At 35.1% G+C, this 24,042-nt stretch overlaps 1 long non-coding RNA gene across 1 annotated transcript in view; it reads right to left on the bottom strand.

Moving 5' to 3' along the window:
- Positions 1-18,608: 18,608 nt before the first annotated feature.
- Positions 18,609-24,042, bottom strand: part of LOC148759103 (uncharacterized) — a 44,615-nt gene continuing 39,181 nt past the window's right edge. The window contains exon 3 of the long non-coding RNA XR_016022465.1: positions 18,609-18,957. This is a non-coding gene — a long non-coding RNA (uncharacterized LOC148759103). The remainder of the gene's footprint in view (positions 18,958-24,042) is intronic.

Raw genomic sequence — 24,042 nt, 5'->3', positions numbered from 1 at the left:
AGACTGGATTTCTATTCATGCAAAAATATTTACTAGGCCTTTGCTAGTCATGGGGGTTATAAGAATGAAGAAGATGCCATCCTTAGCAAAGGACACAATCATAGAAATACGGAAGGATAAAGTTGATCATAGAAATATATGTAAGTTACAGCAGTGGTTCAAAGGAAGGCGGTGGGGGTCTATTCTGCCAAGGGTAGCAGAATAAGCACAGAGAAGCATGGGAGACTTTACTCAGGAGATAATGGTTAAGGTGGTTTCAATGAATGCATTAGAAGAATTCAAAAGGGAGATTTAGGGGAAGAGGCTACTCAAGGCAAAGAGCAAGTTCAAAGACTCAGAGCTGTGCCTAGGCACATCTTCTCTGATAGGCTGGCATAAAGGAGGGTCACTGGGCTGCCTTACCTTTTTCTGAAGCAGAGGCCGCGGTTTACCTTACATTTGATACACACAGAGCTAAGGATAGCGTTAGAGGAAGTCACCTTTTTTCCTCTTTCCATACTACTGCTGGGTCACAAAGCATCAATTTCCTAGAATGTTCAATAGGAGAGGGGACATGTCTTTCATTTTCTTCTCTCTTATACCTCCCAAAAGATCCCACTCCCACAACCACCATAAAAAGGTAGTTTCTATTCGTGTGTTTAAGGTTGGTGTCATCACTAGATTTCTTTTTTCCTCTGAGCTTGACCTTGAATACTGCACTCTTCCCCCTATTCCTGCCTCTTCCATATGGTATCTTTCCTCTTGTAGGGGAAAAAGCTTGCAGTTACCACACACGCTTAACCTACCACTGGGTGAGGGATGTGTGGAGATAGAACAGGAAGACCATTTTGGACTTTTATTTGCAAGGCAGATCTTTCAACGCACCTTTTGCAGCAGGAAAGCTATTTCTAATTTTATTCAGGAATGAAAGGAGAGAGAACTCTGAGCTTTTGGCACCCCTCTTTCAAGTATCAACTTTTTCTTCTTGTGTATCTTTCCTTTCAAATAAAAATACATGCAGCTCATTTCCTTGACTTCAACATTTTCTTTTTGCATGACTTAGGAAAGTTACTTAACCTTTCCGTGACTCATTTCCCTGTCTATATAATGGGAATAATAATAGTGCATCCCTTGCAGATTGTGTGAATTAAGTGGGTTAACTTACGGTGTGACTCTTACATCAGAGCCGGGCGCATGAAAAAGTTTCAAATATGTTGGTGCTGTTGTTGGTATTCCCTGGGCCACATAGTTTGTGCTGCCATCATCTCAAGGGATATTAGGTTTCAGAACTAGGCTGGGCTCTGAGATCGTGTATTTCAAACAAGTTCCCGGGAATGTTGCGGCTCCTTGGTTCATACTTCGAGGAACAAAGCAGTAGAGTCCTCTCAGTTCCTATTGTTCCATGTCTGTGTTTTGTCTCTCACTAATTGGCCCCTGTGGGGACAGAGCTCCAGAAAGCAGTTTCCAGGCTCTCAGCCTCACATAGAAAGGTGTTGGCTCAGGTAATAAATGACCATCAACTGTGATTGGATGGCCATCAGCTGTGTCTAGTTGGCCGTCAGCTGTAACCAGTGAGCCATTGGCCACTAATATAACTGCTGTGGCTACGCTAGCAGAAAAAATGGGGGCTAGCAAGAAGATGGTGGCTGAGCTAGGAAGAGCAGATTGCAGAGAGGCGGATGCCGCCAGCGAGAATATAGTGATATGACTCCCTTACTTATGGCTCCGTTGGTGTTCCTTTTTGGCCTCACCATATCCTGCGTTCTCTTGTGGGGAGCGGGAGCAGAGACCCGCCAGACTCCCCGCACGACAGCCCCTGTGAGAAACCGCCACTGTTTTAGTGTCCTAGAGCTACCGTAACAAAGTACCACAAACTGGGTGGCTTAAAATGACAGAATTGTCTTCTCTCATAGTTCTAGAGACATGAAGTTCAAAATCAAGATGTTGGCAAGACTGAGCTCCCTTTGAAGTCTCTATGGGAGAACCCCTCCGTGCTTCTCTGGCTTCTGGGTAGCTCCAGGTATTCTTAGCAGAACTCTAATCTCTGCCTCCATCTCCACATGACCTTCTCTCTTCTTGCGTTGTGTATCTGTGTCTGTTCTCCTCTTCTTATAAGGGCACCAGTTATGTAGGATTAGGCCCCATCCCAAGTCAGTATGACCTCATCCTACGAATAGCTTGATCATCTACAAAGACCCAATTTCCAAATAAGTTCACGTTCACTGGTACTCGGGGTTAGATCTTTAATATATTTTTTGGGGGACACAATTCAACCATTAATGCTCACTTTCTTTTTGTCTTTATAAAAATGGCTATTTACTTTCTGCGCTCATTTTTCTTAATAGTTTTGTTTTTGTGTTGTTTGCATAAGAGGTTGGAAAGTGTGACTTTGCTTCTGACCCTTTGTAGTTGGGTGAGCCCCCTTCACCCATTTATGCTAAACAGGCTGTACTCCTTTCTGCCTTAAGGCCGGTCATCTTACCATATTCGAGCGACCCAAATCTTCCATAACACAGTATTTATGTTCTTTTAATGCATTTCTCTTCAATGACCTTGATTTGACAATGAAAATTGCTATGTCATTCTCATCACATAAATCAGGCATAATGTGGGTCTCAGCTTTCCTTTTGGTTCACTCCTTTTGCTAAGTTGTTACTATTTTCTTTCTTTTATTTCCTTCTTCTTTCACCATAATACTGTTCCAAGGAACTCCTTCATTCCACAGCTCATTCCAGCTACAGATGCAAAATCTCATTGCCTTATCTTTCATGCATACAAAAAAACAAAACAAAACACTCAATTCCACAAGGAAACTAAAAATGCCACAGCTTCTTAGTCATCCAAAGTTCCAGAAAAGCCTGATCCAAGACTGCTTTTAATGCACACCGAACTGTTTACAAGATCCTATGGCCCTTCAGATTCCCACAGAACAGGTATTATAGGTTGCTGATTTGGTAGTACAGTCATTTTGTTCTTGACTTTGCTGCTCATTTTTAATTCCCACACTTATTGTGAAAGAATTTCTTTCAGTGGATCTGTTTATGTATTCTGGTGAACCATCTGTCACAGTTGCTTTGAGTCACAGGTCTGGGACAGCTATCAATTTCACACTACAAAGTATAAGAGTGAAAAACAAAGAAAAATGAAGAGAGGGAAAACACTAAACTTATTAAAATAAAATGGAAGCATTAACATCCGGGAATGTAAAACAACCTTCAAATGGAGTTAAATAGTTTTCAAGTAAGAGAAACTGTATTTGCACCTCCGCAGTGTGAGATAATTAGAAAAGGCCTAGGTGAGATGCCACCTAGTACATGACTCCCAGCAATGTATAGCTATTGATGGAGGAGACTTTCTCTCCAAGCTCCTTATTCCAGCAGGAACTGTGAGGATTGAGTTCATGTTTCCAGGCAATCATGTGCAAGCATAGAGACACAAATCAATTTGAAAATGTACTCAAAATACTCTAGCCATTCTGTGCATGCCCAATATATGAGTACCTACTAACACTGATCACTTTGTTTATTCAACACATATTTATTAAAGACCTCCTGTGAGATAGACCAATGGCCAATGTCACCCGCATGCAACAGATGTTACAGTGCAGGGGACAGTCTGAGGCATGACAGACAAAATGGAGGAAATTAAGCAGGACTGGGAAATAAGAAAGTGAGAGGGTGGGACTTGCTATTTTATATACTAGGATGGTCAGAGAAAGACCTTCAGATAAAGTGACATTGGGGCAGAGATATCAAGGAGGGAAGGAAGCAAACCAAAAGAAAGGAGCTCTAAATTAGGAAGATGGATGGCATGTTCTAGTAAGAGCAGAGAGGGTACATGGGAATAGACTAAAGGGAGGAAAGGCACGCAAGGTATGGCATGAGATCAGAGAGGTGATGGGAACCTAAATCTTATAGGGCTTTTTAGGCCTGTTTAAAGACTATCTTTTCCTCTGAGTAAGACAGGAAGCTACTGAAGCGTCCACAGCAGAGGAATGATTTGATTCAACTGTCTGGGAAAGGATACCTCTGGCTGCATAGACTGTACAGGGACAGGGACAATCCAGGAAAGATATTTAGAATGTCACTGTAATAACCAAGCAAGAGCTGATAATGGTTTTGAGCTGGATAGTAGCAGAGAAGGTAGTGGGATGGAGTCGCGATATGGAAATGTTTTGAAGATACAGAGGACAAGGATGGCTGAGAAGTCAAATGGGGTGTGAGGGAAAAATAATAAAGACAGAGATTCTTCTTCCAAGAATTGTGGCCTGAGCCCTTGGTAGGATGAAGTCACCACTGAATGAGATGGGAAAGACAGTGAGGAAGCTGAGGTGGAGAGGTTGGAAATCAAGTTTGGTTTTGGATGTGTTCATTTGGAGATGCCTATTCAATTTCCACATGGACGTATCAAGGAGGCATTGGATCTAAGTGTCTGGAGCTCAGGGAAGAGAGTTGGGTTCTAGACATTTGAAAGATGCCAGAAAATGGATTGTTTTTCTTTATCAGTGCAGAAATTACCTGACTTTATCCAACCTAAGCAGTCAAACTGTACATGTTAACAACACATTTTGCAGGGCCAATTCTGGCCTTTTGCAATGTTCTTCTGGTTTCTAAGGTAAATAAACATATTATATGTTTCACACTGGATGCCTTTGCTGAGATCTTGTCAGCATTTCCAAAACAGTCCTTATTTGAACGACACTAAGAAAGAAAAATCTCTTGAGGAGAAAGAATTTTATCGTGTTTGAAAAAAATCCCTGTTTTCTCTTACGAGTTTAAAATGGGATAAAAACAGTCAAGTTTCTGTTTCCCACAAGAGCTCACATTAACAAAAGTGCAGCCTGCCTTAAATGTGGGCTGATAACTTGCCGGTGGTTTGACAGTTATGAATACACAGTCTTGTACCATGAAGAAGGCATATTACTGAAACAACAGGAGACCTCAGTGGGCCTCAGGCACTGTACCAACACACTTAATTAGAAAACTATGGAAACACGTATAAATTTCACAGTTAAGGTCATTTTTTTCATGGAATCCTAGTATAGACAATTCTGTAATTTGTATCGATTGCTAGTTTATAAAGAATCCATATAGTCACTTGGTCTGGCATTGATAAGTGAAAAATATAGAATGTTTCTCTTGAAATAATTTACTTTTTCCCATCTTATCACAAAACCAGTTATGTGTGTATGAGGGATAAGAGTGAATATCCTCTTGCAATATTAACATGCTCATAAAATAGAAAATAAAATTTTAATTAATTTAATTATTCATTCATTTATTCCTTTAATTCACACATTTATTGAGGATTTGGAATATTACAGGAACTATGGTAGATATGGAGAAAATAAAAAAAAAGTATAGTTTCTTCTCTGTAGTAAAAACTGTGGGATGTAAAACTGAGATATTATTTCAATAAACTTTAAAAATGAATAAAAAGATATTGTCTGAGAAGGTTCTGGGAGAAAATGAAAGTCAAAAGTGTCGTGTACCCGTTCATCGTTAAAAATTATAATGCTAGACAAATTTCCTGTGGCTGTCCTTGACTTTAGGAAAAAACATCTGGAACGCTGTAAGAAATACCAGGCCACCTACAAATCACACAGCTTTTACTGAGGTCTCGGGAATGATAAACAAAGCTTATGAAACCAGATGTTTCTGGATGGTGTTATTGTGATTAAGATCCTTCCCATGCCATCTGTATTAATAGACAGATTTTTTTCCTATGGTAATTCTTCCTAGCTTCAGTCTCACTGATAAATATATTAGAGATCTATTTCCCTAACATGAGTGGCAATGCACTTCATAGAGTTCTGAAAGGAAAAGTCAGTGTGGGAAACTTTACTCATGAGTAGGCTGTGCAGGGTAGCCAAGGTTTAAAAGATGCTGTCATGTTCACAAAGCGTACATTTTCTTCTGATAGCCTGTGTGCATTTTTAAACTCCTTTCTCAGAAATAATGCCTCCAGCCTTAGTTGACAAATGTTGGAAATTAGGTAATAATGTCAACAGTCTTTTTGTACTGTATTAGAACTCCTTGACTTTGGTTCTTTCTGACTCTTACAAACAGGAAACTGATTTGAAGTTGTTGCTTATTTACATGAAAAAAACATTAATTCTTTTCCAGCTTTATTGATATATAATTCACATATAACATAGAAACTTAAGGTGTACAGCATAATTATTTGGTGTGATATATATAGCAAGAGAGACAGAGAGAGAGACAAAGAAATGTATACAAGTGGACACTTTGGTGAGCGTAGCTCAAGCAGTAGTTTGCCATAATGAGAAGTGTCTGGACTCTGATGGTAACCACTTTGAGCACCTCTAATAATTGCAGAAGTCAAACTTGACTTGTATTCATCTTTTCTTATTAGTATATATTCAGTATTACAATTTTAATGCAATTTTCCTTTCTTAAAATGTGCATACACTTTTTTTGACTCTCTCTCTCTCTCTGTCTCTCTGTCTCTCTCTTTCTCTCTCTCTCTCTCTCCACATATATATTAATGATTTCTACAATAAATTTAGTTAACAACCATTAGTTTATATTCATTCTCTGGATTTCCTTTCAGTAGCAATTATAATAATAGCAGTTCTATTTTATATTGATATGGCAGCTTTTAGTTGACAAGTGTATTCACTGATATAGTCTCATTGTTATTTTACAACCAACTGTGCAATTGATTTATATTCTTGTAAGAAAAAAAGAGACAAGAAATAAATAATGTAAAAGGACAGGGACTTTGATAGACAAATGAGATTAAATAAAGACCTAATTCATCAGCTAGGCGATAAGGAAATGAGTTGCTAACAAGAGTTGGGGAGAAAAAGTTCCCTCTGCCTGTTCTATGGTATCCCCTCTACTCCTTCACTCTCTTACCTCCTCATTCTCTCATTTATCCATTTCATCGCATTTATGGACTGAATGTTTGTAACACTGCAAAATTCATGTGTTGAAACTTACCGCCTCAATGTGATGGTGCTAAGAGGTGAGAACTAGGGGAGGTAGTTACCGTTCGATGAGGCCATGAGGGTGTAGCTTTCATGAGGGGATGAGTGCTTTGAGAAGAGTCTCCAGAGGTCTTGCCTTGCTCTGCTCTCTGCCATATGAGGACAATGAGAAGTTGGCCATCTGCATCCGGAAGAGAGTCCTCACTAGAACCCAATTGTGCTGGCCCTCAATTGCGAATTTCCAGCCTCCAGAGTTCTGGTAAATAAATTCCTGTTGTTTCTAATCCACCCAGTCTGTGGTATTTTCTTAGAGAAGCCTGAATTGACTAAGGTAATTCTCACCATGCATAGAGGTTCACATCCCTGATACACAAATGGGTCAGAACAGGGCAGCTCTGGCTCAGAGGTGGAAATCCCCAGAGAGGTTATGGGGTTAGTGCAGGCCCAGGTCTCAGAGCTGAAGGAGAATATGCCCAGGGGACCCAGACAGCTCACGTGGAAGCCTGAACTATAGCCTCAGAATCTAAATCAGCTTCCAAGATAGTGGAGAGCAACCATAAAGATTAAAAACCCATGGTCAAAATGACTTGGGATACTCTTTTTGTGTGTCTGTTTACAAGATGAGTGGCATTAGACATATCAGTTTATCACTTTAAGATTAAATGGGTAAGAATAAAGACACTTACTATAAAACTTACTTAGGAAAAGTAACTGAGATACGGTATGTAAATAATAAAGATCCTATAACATAAAATAAAAGGGAGAATTGAAGTTGTGGCAGGGAAAAGGCGCTGCTTTGAAAACCACTGATCTAGAAAACAGAAATTTTGAAAAGCTCTACTTCTACTCTAAATGAATATTGAAGAACTAGTGTGTGTGAAATAATAGATACTGAAATAGAAAGAAATAGAAAACTGGATGATATACAAACATAGTTTAAAGAAATAAAATTGCATTGTGAGAAAAATAATATAGTTTCAGAGACAGTAAATTGGTAAATCAACACTGTAGAAATAAGGCAAAAGGAAAAGACAAAGGGATGAATGATCCAATGTGATGAAAAATAAAAACAGTACAAGAAAATCATCCAGTGAGTAATTGCTATTCTTTAAAAATAAACTGATTCAAATAGTGCAAAAGGAATAATCAAAGGCAAAACAGGGAAACCTTCTCTGAGTTGAAAATTTTAATCTGCCACTTAAAATGGGACCATGAAGTATCAAAAAATTAATGAAAAAAACAATCTTAATGAAACCTGGTAAAGTAACTGGATTTCAAAAATAAATATAATACTAGCCACACACACACACAAAATCACACAGGCATAACGTGACAGAAGCAACAATAAAAGAGACTGTCTACCGAGGGAAAATTATTATACCTGCCTTGGGCTTCTCTACAGCATTAAACTTCAAAAGAAAATGGAGCAAAATTGTCAGAATTTTCATAGAAAAATTTGTAATTATGTGTATGCACTATGTCTATGTTATTTCACAAAGACCTGGGTTATAGTAGGTAGTTAATACACATTGGTTAATTTAATTAAGAAGGAATAAATACAAATGTGAGTAAAGCAAACCTTTTAAACTACTAGGGAACAGAATAATGTACTGGTAATAAACCCACTGAATTTTAAACAAGGAGTATGAGTTTTACTCATTTAGCAGTAATTAGTGTACCTATTTTTCAACTCTACTTCCTGATAATCATTAGCAATATTCTTAGCCTTTTGTCATCCAAGAGAACATAATATGATTTTCATTGCCTTCAGTTATTGAAATAAACACAGGTTGTTTCTTGTCAATATACGATAGTCACTGATTTGTTCATTCAAGTGTTGGGAGTGTTTTTGATAAACCATCAGCAACTACTACTGGCATAACACCCAAAGCATGTCCTCAATCTGTCCCATTTTCATCATCTCCAACCAATCAACACCATCATATGTCACCTGGATGTGATACATTCTGAGTGATTTTACTGCTTCAACTCTCTCCCTTTTTCTACTCCACTTCTAAACAACACCACTTCTACAGTAACTCAATCTATAAGGCTGTGCATGAAAATTCCTTGTCCAACTCTCAGTACTAATATGCCAAGCTTGTCCTACTTCAGGGCATTATACTTGCTCTTCCCTCTATCTAGGACTCTGACCTGTGTTCCAATGTCATTTGCATGATAATCATTTATAAAACAATGTACATTTTCATCACTTCCCATCCCTTTTTCTTGTTTTATTTTTCATAGTACTTAAACTATTTTATGTTTATCTTGTTTTCTTGTTTATTATCTTTTCTCCCCCAGAGAGATAAACTCCTCGAGAGGAGAGACTTTGTCTTGTTCTTTGCTGTATGTCAAAAACATAGGATAATTCTAGACACATAGTTGGGCATTCCATATATCTTGACTGAATGAATGAATGATTAAATAAATGAATGAATGCTTGAATGGAGGAGACTGGTTGGTTAATTTCTATACATACCCTCACAACTAACTACTCAGGTTTTGGATTATTGTTCAAAACTGTGCAAACTATTTGCTTTTATTTATTTCCTTTTCCTTAATTTGGAGTGTTCAGGGGAAAAGTCCAGTTAATAGAGATGATTTGTAACTTGTGTTCTGCCAGAGGAATCTGAGGGAGTAACTTGGATACTAGAAGGGAAAAAAATAAGTTCAAGGTGACACAATTTTAGCACATTTAGTAAAGTCTGCATCACTCCTTGTAAATATGCACTCCTTGTAAACACCTACGTTATGAAATGAGTGTGTGCTAGTAGCATTTCTGATACTGAAAATTCACTCTTTTCAACAAGGTTACTTCCATTTTGTCATGAGCATCCAAAGAATGATGATGATGATCATTCTCTCTCTCTCTCTCTCTCTCTCTCTCTCTCTCTCTCTCTGAGAAAATTTATTCTCTGAGAAATTTTTCTCTGAGAAAAATTATGAAAGAAAGAAAGAAAGAAAGAAAGAAAGAAAGAAAGAAAGAAAGAAAGAAAGAAAGAAAGAAAGAAAGAAAGAAAGAAAGAAAGAAAAGAGAGAGAAAGAAAAAGACAGAGAAAAGAAGATTGTTCTTCTTCAACAGCTGGACCAAATTAGAAAACCAAATGAAATTCTCTGGGTTGGATTCTGAACCCAGAAAACTGCAGTTGTGGTAAAACACCACATTATTTTTAGCAAACAAATTAGGGAAAATCACATCTGTAGTATTGGGTTCTGAAAATGTTGGTGACTTAGATACCTTAAGGATCAGTCTTCAGAAACTGTAAGGTATTGTTGCTGGTGAAATGGAAAAGCAGAGTTAAGGAAGTTTAAAAACAGTCACCTAAAAGAATCCTTTTTGCAAACAGAGCAAAGGTTTGTCTGAGGTTTTCCTATGTTTACACTAGCGCATAATGTCTGAAAAGCCTTCTTTGGTTATATTAGACTGGACATCTATTGAAAACAGTATTTTTTTGAGGTGAGGTAATGTTTTCTGAGTACCCAGAGTATTTATTTTCTTCAAAATAAATATAGACATAAAAATGAGGGGAGATGTGCTTGAAAAAATATAATATTTATCACATTATTTGAAAATGTGATGCAATTTGTAGAATACATAATTTTAATTTTGTATTATAATTTTTTCTCAAATTTGAATCAGAAAATATCATTTCATTTCCTAAAACTACTATAATTGTCAGTGTGAAAATTAAATTAAAAGTTTTCAAAGGTTTATCCAAAATGCTCACATAAGTTTAACAGGCAAATTCTTCACTTTATTTTTGGTTGGGGTAAGAATACATAAATAAGATAATTAGATCATAATTACAAAAACAAAAAAAACATAAAGTAAGGAATCTTGCATCAGCATTTAGGAATTAATCATTGTTAGGTATTGCCTCTCTCTGAGACAATTATTTTGATATGAAGCTGTGTAAATGTATAATATTAAAGTTAAAAGGAATCTTTAGCTCAAGGAGATAATTGTTTCAATGATTTCACTATAACTTCCTTCATTGTTAGATATATACCGTGTTTCCTCAAAAATAAAACCTATCCAGAAAATAAGCCCTGCCATGATTTTTCAGGATGACATCCCCTGAACATAAGCCCTAATGTGTGTTTTGAAGCCAAGCACCACAGACCCAGTTTTATTTTCAGAGGAACACAGTATGCTGGTGCAAGTGCGTACTGTTATATCAATGCAAATAAAAATTATGAATTTTCATACCACGCTTTTACTGATTTATTTGAATAGAAATGTTTCTACTTCATTATATAAAGAGTATAATTTTCATAATGTGTTATATTATATTATGTGAATTTACCACATAGTCACATATTCATGTTCTTAATCCTGTACTTTAGAGTTTCTTTCCACGTCATATTATATAATGTTGAAAAAAAGTATTATTCTGATTATAAATCATTTAATATTTTGATATCTAGATACGAAGATTACTGGATCAAAGCCTATGAACATTCCACTACATTTTGCCAATTAAAACAATGTTTCTTAAATTAGTTTCATTTTATAGGTCCAAAATGGTTTCTCGTTATCTCTGTTTGCTATTATTTTTGTTGTGGTTGTTTTCTGTCTCTTTATACTTTTCTAACTTCATTATAATGATAATGATTGTAGAGCCCAAAGAAGTTAAATGATTGCCAGGAAAACAAACAAACCAACAAAAACCAACAAATTAGTGAAAGAACTAATATTACCACCTGTCCTCAAGTTCTGTATTTTTTTAATCACGCACATGCAATGTTAGTGTTAATAGTATGCGCTAAGTTGGCAATGAGAGACTGTTAAATCTGTGAGATTCAGAGCATAAATATTGTTGAAACATAAATTGTTTGAGAAGTAGAAGTTTTAAAAGACTACTGCGGTGCAAAAGGACCAAACTTAAATGCTTTCAGGATATGGCATGAGAAGTGTGGGAAACTTCTGTTATCTCCCAACATTTCGCAAGACCTCACAGAATCCCTGGACTACCTCCATTATGAGTTGATTCTTACAAGATATTCAAGAGGCTCCTACTATAATAGAATCCAGAATCCTTTATCATATGTAATATTTTTTTAGGTCTGACTAGATTAAACCATGATCTTCATTTATGTGTCCATTCATTCCACACCTATGTGAACTCCTACCCTGTGCAGAAAACACTATGAGAGATGCTGGAGGCACTACAGTGAAAATAACATAAAAAGCAAGTACTGTCTAATTTTGTTGAGGGATACATGCACATTCACATGCGTGCGTACTCTCACACACACACACACACACACACACACACACACAGTAACAGAAATATAAATAAAAGGCAAATTGTAATAGGTGCTATGACAGAAACAAACAAGAGTAACTGAGACTGGTAGATAACACGCTGAGAGCAAAGCCCAAGGGATTCTAGGTACTATTAAGCATGTGGAAGAATCTGAGTTGAGTGGGGAATGTGGAGAGAGTTGGTGAGAGAGCTAGTACACAAAGGGATATGGAAAACATGAGAGAAAATATTGCCTCTGTCAAAGATGGCAGAGCTGGGAAGTCATGGAATTTGGAGGCAGACATCCTGTTGCTGAGGCCTGATTTTTCTTCATCTTTAGCACAAGCTTAGTATTAATAATTTATATTTCACTGGATTTTAATAAGGATCATGTCAAATAATATACACGAAAGGGCTTCTCTATTGCCAATCACTAAAATGTTAATGATCGTTATTGTGTTTGTCTAGAATGGTAAACTGGTGAATTTCTCTGGCAATCATTACCATGAAATACTCTTTGAAGAAATAAGACGTTAAAATGAACTACTGATGGAGCTCTGCATGTACAATGAGACGTGGTACGTTGGAGTCACAGTTATCAAACACATAATAGTATCTTGGACATCTTTCACCACCTCAGGTGGAAAGATTTGTGTATTTGTGGGAAAGGGAGACCTGGGAATTTCATTTATGTTTGAACCCTTGCTCTTTTCCTAGTGTTGCTTTTTCCTTCCCATATTTTGAAATATTCCTAGGCAGAAAGTGATATTTGGAATTGAGGAAGGGAGGCATAGGGTTCAAAACTAACCACATATATGTTAACTATATTTATAGAATAATTACTTTGCCTTGTTTTTTTCTTTTTCTAAGGATTGTTCCCCAAATATATACTATGTCATAGGGGATGTAAGTAAGAATCCTATATAACGGCTAATAAATCTGAAGTAGTGAGTCTAAAAGTAACGGGACACCCCCTTTATTTGTTTACTTCCTTGTTCATTTTAGTCACCTTCTGTGGGGACAGGATACGTACTACTAAATACACACACGTACATAGGACAAGGACAGGTGTTTGCATTTATCACAAGGTAATTAAAGGTACAGTAAAGGAAAACATAATTGGGAAGTAGGCAGGACACGGAGGAAAGAGGGGAGTCAGTGTTCATAAGGATCCTGGGATGTTCATGGACAAAAGGATATTAGAAATTTGGGGAAATGTTTTCAATGACTGTGGTCCATAATCCAGCACAACTCCACAACTGTTTCTCCATTAGGTACTCATCTTTCTCTCTTTTTTTTTTTTTTTTTCCGAAGTGGCAAAATGAGAGAATGAATTTTTAAGGATTCCTCTGAGTCATGATCATGAAGATCACAGAAATAAACGCAGACCTGCGAGGACTCATGTTCTCCCTCTTCTGGTTGCCCAGTCTAGAGCACAGCATCACTTTTGGGAAATACAACCCACATACCCACAGGCAAATTTCTCAGTGTATTTTTTAAGTTACTCCAATGTCTATTCCCAGAAAGGACATTAACCAGACCCAGAATAAACTCATTATAATTTTATTTTCCCTGACTTCCAAAGGAATATTAAATTCACAATTTGGCGATGTGACAGCTTAATTACTCTACTAAAGATCGCATCTCAACTCACTTCCCTAACTGAATACTAAAATCTTAAAAGTAGAAACTCTAATTCTCTAATATAGAGTATAAATTAGGAGACACCATGTGATGTGCCTAGAATTGATTTTTGAAAAATTATTATGAAACATATTAGAAGACATAGACCTAAAGAGCAGACTTTCTTATAATGAAACACATTTGGAGATTTTATTTAAATGTATCTATAGTTCGACAAAACGTTTGGAAATGGTTACAAGCAGAAGAGTGGCTTCTCAAAGATGTCCATTTTTTAATTCCCAGAAGTTGTGAATATGTTCCATCATGTAGCAATGAGGAGTTAAGGTACTTGATCAAATTAAGGGTGATACTTGGCAGAATAAAAGTAGGGAGATATCCTGGTTATCCGGGTAGGACTAATGTAATCACAGGGTCCTTAAAAGTGGAAGAAAGAGGCAGAAGTGTCAGTGTCAGAGTGATGTGATGTGATGTGATGTGATGTGATGTGATGTGATGTGATGTGATGTGATGTGATGTGATGTGAGAAAGATGCAACTGACCATTGCTGACTTTGAAGATGGTGAGCTGAAGACACAAGGAACGTGGGCATTTCTAGAACCTGGAAAAGGCAAGGAAATGAATTCTCCTTTAGAGCCTCCGAAGGAATGCAGCTCCACTGACATTTCAATTTTAATCTAGTAAAACTCATTTTGGATTTCTGAGCTCCAGAACTGAAAGATAGTAAACCTGTGCTATTTTAAGTCATTAAATTTGTGGTAATTTGTTACAGCAGCAATAGGAGACTAATAATGGAACTCATCTTGGTCCCTTTTCTCTCTCCCTCACTATACTGAAGGAACTTTGACCTTGTTTCTGTTATTGTAGAATCAGCCATCCAAGAGAGAGTTTGTTTGGGAGTCACAGCCAAACATCAGAAGTTACTCAAAGCCAGCCAGAGATGGTGTGCAATGAACCATCACGGAGGACTGACACAACGTGACTGACCTCAGAGATGAGAGACTACAAACTCAGGAACCTCAGGCTCCTGTTGCAGGGATTAATCAGGAAGATACCAAGAGGGACAAAAGAACCGTAATAGAGATCCCAGTAGCCCTCCTTCCTTACCTCCATCCCCTGACACCAGGAAGATATATTCAGTGTCCTCCATATCCAGATTCCATCTTGTGGAAGATAATGATGAGGGAGTTAAACCCTGGAAGACTAAGGGGACAATCTAAATGGAAAGAGACTGTTTAAATAGATAGAGACTAACAAAATGCCAGTCAAATTTAAATTTCCTACCATCCAGTGCTGGTAGAAGAGACTAAACAAAAAAATGAAAAATAAATATTCCAATTTTCTTTGTACAACTGAATGTAGTACATTCATTTTCAATCAATATAAAATGAATAAATACTCTGTGACTATCCAGTTTTCAGACTTGTAATATCTGACCAATAGGAATATTCCTGAAGACCTTGAGTTTTTTTAACAACTTTCCTCCAATTTGCATTATTTGTGGACTGAAAAGATAGTCATGAGACAGGTCATGCTGAACACATCTCTGCTTCCCTCTTGGAGTCCTTCTGTTTAACTTCAAATTTCCTCCATTGCACTCACACATTTTTCATTAAAAAAAAAAAAAAAAAGGCGGAGATACCATTTCCATAAGAGGACTGAAAAAGCATAAGAGCTATAAAGTGGCTCTTTGGCTCATGCAGAAGACCATAAGAAATCAGGCATTTGGATCCTGAGGTCCTTAGAAGATCATTTCAATAGTGTGAATATCATGCCTGATATTAGCATGAGGCCTCCAAACTTTGGGTGGTCAGATCTTCTAGTACATAGAGAAGCAAAAATAGAGGAATGAATAGAATATAACTTACCTATTTTCTTCTTCTTATCCTAATCACTTTTGGTACTTGTGAAAATGTAGATTCCTCAGCCACACAAATTTAATTAGTACCTCCCAGGAAAATCTCTTGGGACTCTACATTTTTAAAAAAATTCCTTCAATGATTTTGATCAACAGCCAACTTTGCAAATCATTGACTTATTTCAAAAATTGAGTCACAAGCATTCTAACTGGAGGAACAAAACAACATGGCTTTTTTTTTTAAATATGAAAATATTTCAACGAACAAATCATTGCCAGGATTACTATAATGTATCTGCCCCATTTTCATCGTGGAAACTTTAGAAAGACTTTTGCTGACATCATATAATTCCATTGTTGTGCAAAGGAAGAAATTGGACGTGGTTTGGAATATAATAGGTTCGGGTGAGTATCCAAACATACACATTCTGCAGAGGGGAAACTTAGAAGCACAGTAGAGTTTTCAAATTTGAAGTAATTATCATGAAAACATCTTTGTGGTTTATGAATAAGTCAATGACAACTTGTATTTTAAAACCCCAGAGCTATTTTGTGAAATTTCCTTTTGAAGCTTAGGGAAAACCAAATAACTCTGGAAAATGTGTATCATCTGAAAGTGTATTAACTACTTAATCTTACAGGTCAACCATTTCCTTGCAAATATTGTTATAATTGAGAAAGAATATTTGTAATGAAAGGTACATATTAAATTTCAGAACCAAGGCTTTCAACACTAAAATAATGAGTACTTATTCCACTCGATGTTAGACATCAATTTGTTTTTAGTGGAACCTATTTTATAATGAGTCAACATTATATCATTTTCAAAACATGCTGCATGACTTTGGTACTGAAAAATACACTTTTCGGTTATTTAAATCTTCAACACTTTGTAGTTTTAGGAAGATATGCTTACTGGACTCGTAGGAAAGTGTTCATTGTAAATATATTAATCCCAGAATATTTTTAATCTTATATGTTATTTTCACATAGTTAAATCTTTAATTAATTTAACTCCTTGGGAAAAGTATGTGTTCTGAACCATCATAGCGTTAATCAAAAGAAAAGAAATTTATTTTGAACTTTGAGTATATCTACAGCCAATCTATTCATGTATTCAGCTGCGGGAGGCCAGTTGATTCCCATGTACAGGCTCCTCCACCCCCCTGTACGTTTGAAAAGCTTTCCCTCTGCCTGGAAATGTGTGAATTGTTCTCCCCTTGGCTATCTCCAGCTCATCCTTCACTGATTTTCACTTTCTAATGTAAAAGCTTCTTCGGTAAATCAGGGCCAGTTCTGGTGCTGCTGCTCTGTGAAACGGTAGTGTCTTGTTCTTCTTCCTGTGGAAGAACTTGCCACACAGTAAATAACTGCATGTTTATTTGCATCTCTTCCACTTAGACTTTGTGCTTTGTAAGAACAGGGGCTGGTCTCTAGTGCAATATGGTGTCTACATCTTTATAGACATTTATGAGTGGACTGATGAATTATTGGGCTTCCCTTTAAGGGATAAATCAGAATTCTTAAAGCTGCCTTATACTTATTTTATAGTTTTGTATTGATTTTAAGTTGAATTGCATATTGGAAATTAACCCATGAGATATTTTCTCAGTGCTTGAAATCTTTAAATTCTTAATTAGATCCAAGCTGCAGACGTTAAAAGGGAATATTTTTATGCAATTAACTCATTCCTTGATTATATTGCAATTGTATGTATCAAATTCTATCCATCTTCTTTGTCACCTCTCTAGTTCAAGCCACCATCTTCATTTCTTGCCTGGACTAATGCTGTTGTGTCCCATTTGGACTTTCTGATTCCTTATGTTATATTACTTATAAATAGTCACTAGCATTCCAAAGCACTTGAATGAAAATCCAAAATTCATAGTATGGACTATGATGACCTACATTCATTGATCATTGTTATGTGATCAGTTACAATTTGCATGACACTTAACAACCAAGATTTTACCATCTGCATTAAAAAATTCTTAAACCTCTCTGCATTAAACATTTTTTTCCGCTATTTCTTCACCTTTTCAAAATCAGTTTAAATATTAGTTCATCCAATAGGGAGACTTTCTCTGCTTTCCCATGGGTGTATTCTCTTTGCATCATATTATTTTATTGTACAGTAGTTATAATAACCTATAATTTGCATTTAATTTTGCATGTTGCTTAATGTAAACATTAGTATAAATATTAAGCATTTATGAATATTAAATCTACTATTTTATATACTTAACTTTACAAAAATCAATCACTATATGATTACAGTGTTCTAAGTAATTTAATATATCAACTCATTTAATCATCAACATCTCCATAATGGAGACAATTAACCTTGTTTTATGAATTGGAAAATGAGGTTTAAAGACTTTATATACATGAAGTTAGTTGCAGAGCAGACAATAGAAGAGACAGAAACAAGGGGTCCCATCTCATGCAATTTGCTTCTCCTGTAAAATGTACAATCTTCCATGTCCCTCTCTTTCATTCGTGCTGACTGTGGCGGACCTCTATAACAATAATACTAATATTTATTGTTTATTGTAGGCAATGAATTGTTCTAAGAGTTTAACATGCATTAACTCATTTAAACTCATAATTAAAGCTTTTTGAGATGGATAACATGACCATTTCTATTTTAAAGGATTAGCAAACAAAGGCAAAGAGAATTGCTCAAGATCACACAGCACATATGTTATAGAGCACTCTTAACTGCTAGATTTATTCAGTGAACACACACACACACACACACACACACACACACACACACACACACACACACAGATTATTGGGGAAGTGGAAGTCAGGATGCCTGGCATCACTTTTCTATTTTTAGTTGGTTTAGTACAATCTTGATGTACTTTTTTATTTTCATATTTGAAATTATTATTACACTTCCTATTCCACTCCACTTAAATCCAATTAAATATGTGTATCATTATACACATGATACTAGACATATAAAGTCATGATACCTGGTAGACATGGTGCACGTACAGTGATGTGTATCTGTCATGAGAGCTTTAGAGGAAATGTCAGAGAAACTTCTAGGTTTGAACTTTGAACATTGAAACAAAACTACAATGTCATGGGCACATTTCTTGTGCTTTACATGCTTTCGTGAAAAATAAACGGGAGTTTAATTTGTTCTTACTTATCCTGTCAGCGAAATTGAAATCCACATCAGCATTGCCCATCACAGAGATGTGTCTTCTAGCTTGGGTTGGTTCACTGACTGACACAAGATAGACTGGAGAAAATTTGACCTGAAGGAAATATTTAAAAGAACCTATTTTAAAACACCAAATAGTTGGATGGTTGAAGGGAATAAAATTCCACCATAATTCTGTCATGGAGTAGAGTTTTCCAAAGTTAATCAATTTACTTTACAGATTCGGTTAAAAACTAGATATTCATACACACAGCAAATACTTAGATAAAAGCTAAGACAACCTATTTTTGGATGTCAAAGCTCAATATTTTTACAATGTTACCCACTCCTAAGCTGATTTATAAAATCAATGTGATCTTATTCAAATGCAATAGTATTGCTTTTGATATTACAAAATGCATATTAAAATCCATCTAAAAATAAACAAGTTGAGAATAACAAGGAATATTCTGAAAAAATACTTTGTTCACTCAAGAAATACATATGGAGGACCTGCACCAAGCCTAAGGGACAGATAATATCTAGAAAGTCAAAGATATAAAATACACTGCTCAAACATGAACAAGCAACCTAAAAATAATTCCAGAGAATGGTAAATGGCAAGAAATTATAATATCTTAAAATGATGGAGAATAACTGAACGGGTCTCATAAACTACATCCATTTGGGTGGTTAGAAAGCTTGTCTGAGGAAGTAAGTTGAAACATAAGTGACAGGCAGTCAACAATTAAAAAGGTCTAGTGCAACCGTTCTCAAAATGTGGGTCATGAACCTCGAGATACTCAGGGAGGCCACAATGTAAAAATTATTTCTATAATATTGAGATGTTATTTGAATTTTCACTTTAATTATCTTAGAAGGGAAAAGCAGAGTTTCCAGAGGCTACACGGCGTGTGACAATATCATTGTTCTGATGGTTAACAGAATACCTGCTTGCACATTTTTGTGCTTTCTAAAATTTTCTATAGTGGTAGGTTTAGAGTATAAATGGCAGGTGCAAAATATTTTAAGAGATTAGTTTAGTTTGTTCTCGGTAACAATACCGTGTTATTGCTCTCTTTGTATATATTGGCTATTAATTCTATAACTTAGTTATTGTCCAATCAATCACTGCTTTGTAATCCTCAAATTTTCCTCATGTCAATATAAATAAACAAAAGTAATTATACTTTGTGGTCTTGTTTTGCAATAATTTTTAAATCTGTTTTTCAAAAATATTTCTAAATTTTTAAATTTTGTCTAAAATGATTAGTATTTTGAATTTAGAGTTTATTTTATAATAAAATTAAATTTATAATATATTCTTCTCTTATTTAAGGATGGATCATTGTCATAAGCAAGGAAATTCAAAGACTTTTTCAACCCATAGATGCATTGCACAAAATTGGCATTAATAAATTAGAGATTTCTCTAAGTCAAAGAAAGGAGAAATTTACTCCAAAGTCCTAAAATGTGCATATGCTTTTTCCAGAAATTCCACTTTTGGAATTTTCCTAAAGCTTTATGGCACTAGTACACAAAATTTGCTTACTACAACGTTGTTTACCATAACCATGAGTTAATTGAAGTAACAAACAAAAACATTGCAACACTCACCATTGGGCAAAACTATAGGCAAATTTTGATATATTCATACAATGGGATACTCTGTAACCATATAAAATATGATACAAAGTTATATGTATTAATAAGACAAAATAAGAAAAAATATTTTAGGTGAAAAGTGTAGGACATACGGGACAAGAGACACAGGCAGAGAGAGAGATGGAAATAGAATTCTGTTGTATATATAGGAATGTCTGAATATAATATAAAATATAAAATCTGAACAATGATTACGTCTAGGGAGTGGAATTGGAAAGTTAGTTGGGTGAGGAGTTGTTTTAACCTTAAATCCTGGAACTCTATTAAATATTTCAACATGTTATATCATTCATATATATTATTTTTATCATGCAAATGAATTAATGCAAAAATATAATAAAGCCTATTATTGACTGTTAGAATTATATTTTCATGTAAAATGCAAAGAGAAGTGGAAGCAATTGTAGAATGTGTTTAAAAATATACATCTATATGAGCATGAGGTCTATCAAGAGGAAAGACAGTTCCTTGGCTTGTAAAAAATACTGAAATTAAGAGTGGTAATATGATATATAGATGATGTATTACAGAATTGTGTACCTGAAACCTAACAATTGTCACCCCAATAAACTTTACTTAAAAAAAAAGAATAAAGCTTCACGTCTACCAACCATGACGAAGATACAATAACCAAACCTCAAACTAGAATAGTTTTAGTCAAAAAAAGCTTAAAAAAAAGAATGATAATATGATTGATGTGAGAAGAGAAAAAACTTTCAAATCCACTCCTTTATTCTCTGATTTGAAAATACAAACCACTTACTAAAAAGGCATTTACCATTTAAAATGTGTCTATTGAGAAAAGCAGAGTAAATAGATTAGGCACAACCAATTTGAAGAGTAAATACTTGTATACGATAGTGCTTTGCAAATTTTAAGAGAAAGCAAGTGTTCATTGAAATACTAAAAATTAACAACTATATTATGACACATCTATGTAATATAATTTCACATAGTAATTAAAAAATGGCATTAGAGAATAATTGCTAAGGATTTAGAAAAGTCCACAACTAATTGTCATGTGGAAAAGGATACAAAACCATAAGCATAATTTTGTAACATTTTTGTGAAAACCAAAGTGTCTATGAGTTTGTGTGTGTCTACATTCATACCCTAAGAAAAAATATCAAAAAATAATTATCTCTGGGCTAGAATATGTATTTTCATCTTTTCCCCTGTAAATATTCTCCAAATGTACTAAAATTATTATTTTCTTCTTTTCTCCTGCATTTTCCAAATGTGCTAAAACAAACTACTTTGTAATAAGAAAATTGAAGTATATAATAAGAAAATAGTTTGAAACCCCACTGATGAAAATAGAAATTTCTCCTCTACTAATAGGGAATTGACATTGTATTTCATCATGTTCTATGCTCTCAGATTACTTCACTTATGTAAATGCAGTCACATATTGCTACATACAGACTGCAGGAAAATGTGTAATATCATTCATTTACCCCATAGGGAGAATGAGGTCACAGTTTGTTTAGATGGAGCACTGGTAACACATTAGCTTTAGCACTTCATATGAGAATAAAAGACCTGAGACAGAACTTTGGAAATTTGTTTAATGGTATCCATCAATTAGATGATCTCTGAACATCATTCTAAATTTCTGGTTTTATGACTCTATGAATAATAACTCATAATAGCTATAAGATATTAAGCATTTCAATATATCAATCTTTTTTATTATGCTAACCCCTATACTAATAGCATTATACACATGGTGTGCTGTAATGCTCAGTTTTCCTACAGACATCATCATGTCCATTTTAAAGATGAAGACACTAAGGCTGTCAAGATTACATTGTATTTTGTTTTGTCTTTTTTCACTTTCACTCTTGGTAGTTTGCTTGAGGAAGTTTCTAATCTTTCCACAAAATCTGGGTTCTACTACTTTCTCATTTCAGGACTGACATGCCAGAGTTCACCAGCTAGATGGTCACAAGCAGAATCTGCCATCAGATTGATCACAGAAAAGGAAACTGTCAAGTTGTGGTGAGCCTTGAGAAGTCCAGGTGGGACTCAGTTGATGTGGGTGAAATCGTCTTAATGGTGGTCTGCTCCCAGGTAACAGAGGGAATCCAGTTGATGGGCAGAAGGGGTAACTCAATCATTTAACATGGATAGTGACGAAACCTCCAACATGCATTACCACAGATGACCTAAATCTCCTTATGCCATACGTGGCGTATCCACCTCAGAGGTCCACAGTGTGGATGTGGGTGTGTGGGTGCATGCGAGTGTCTGATATACAAGGAAAGAAACTATCACTGAGTTATTTTTTTTCTGCCATTTAAAAACTATTGCCCAGTTAATATTTCAACTTTTCCTCAACTGATAATAATATTGTTTATAAAATATTTTAAATAAGTACATTAACTACCTGGAGTCAGTTCCAATCTGTCCATCCTCTTCCCAGTGGCTGAAGATGTTCATGATTTTGTTTTCCCATTTACTTGTTAGGTGACTTTTAGCAAATTATTTAAACTTTCTGAGTCTCCATTTCTACTTCTGAAAATGTGATAATAACACTTACGTGGATTTTAAAGCATCAAATTTAAAGCTAGAAAAAAGTTATTATTTCATAAAGAAAAATGCTGGGGATAGCTGGAATTTTTCAAACAAAATCTCAGATTATATAATCTGACACACTCAAAGTTAATGCTTAGAATTGTTTTAACTATCCTCTTACAATGAGCCACTTAATTTATGTGATTGGTTTATTTGTCTTCTTTTCTTGATTTCTTCTAAGTTCATTAATTTCCTCTACAATAAAACTGAGGCATTTCTATAATTTTCCTAAAATAATAATAACAAAATATGTTATAAATCACCTATTGTTCTATGTCTTACTTTCAAGAAGATTATCATTCCTTTTTTTAACAGTTCTATGACAAAAATAAGTCATTTATTCTAATATTATTTTTTTAGGTGAATGAATTAGTGATCATTAACACTAAATCCTTTTCACAGATTTCATAGTGAAAAAAATGATATATTTAAATTATTTTAAAAAGGGAAAATTCTTACAATTTGGCAACATATTAAAATACCTAATTCAAAGTGTTCTTATAAACACGAAGAAAGGAAAATTTTGGAGGAAAAATCCTACAAATAGAGTTGATACAATCATAAAATGAAATAGACAAGGAATTAAGTAGATCTCCCATTTGCTAGAAGCATGCATCAGAAAGTGAAATAAAAGGTATATCAAAACAGGCCTTTGGGAGATTACAACATTGTATAACTTTTAGTTTTGAAAAACACATTTCTAGTATGCAATGAAGGAAATATTATTGTTTTGTAATATTTTAGTGTACTTTTTCTTATGTTTTTTTTTTTCTTTTTTTGGCATTAAGCTATTGCATACGCATACTGTCCCTCAGTAAGGTTTTGGATAAATTCCTAAATTAAATTCACAAAATAAGAAACAGGCAGGACATTGCTGATTGGTTCCAGACCTGAATAGCATAAAACACATCCCCTTAACATAAGAAGTAAACTGAAAATGTTAATATTTATAATTTGT

The sequence above is a fragment of the Rhinolophus sinicus genome, chromosome 1 (genome assembly GCF_057876585.1).
Source record: "Rhinolophus sinicus isolate RSI-liver-muscle chromosome 1, RSI-T2T, whole genome shotgun sequence".
NCBI classification, from domain to species: Eukaryota; Metazoa; Chordata; class Mammalia; order Chiroptera; family Rhinolophidae; genus Rhinolophus; species Rhinolophus sinicus.
The sequence above is the reverse complement of the archived record's forward strand: the minus strand, read 5'-3'. Positions and strand labels throughout refer to the sequence as shown.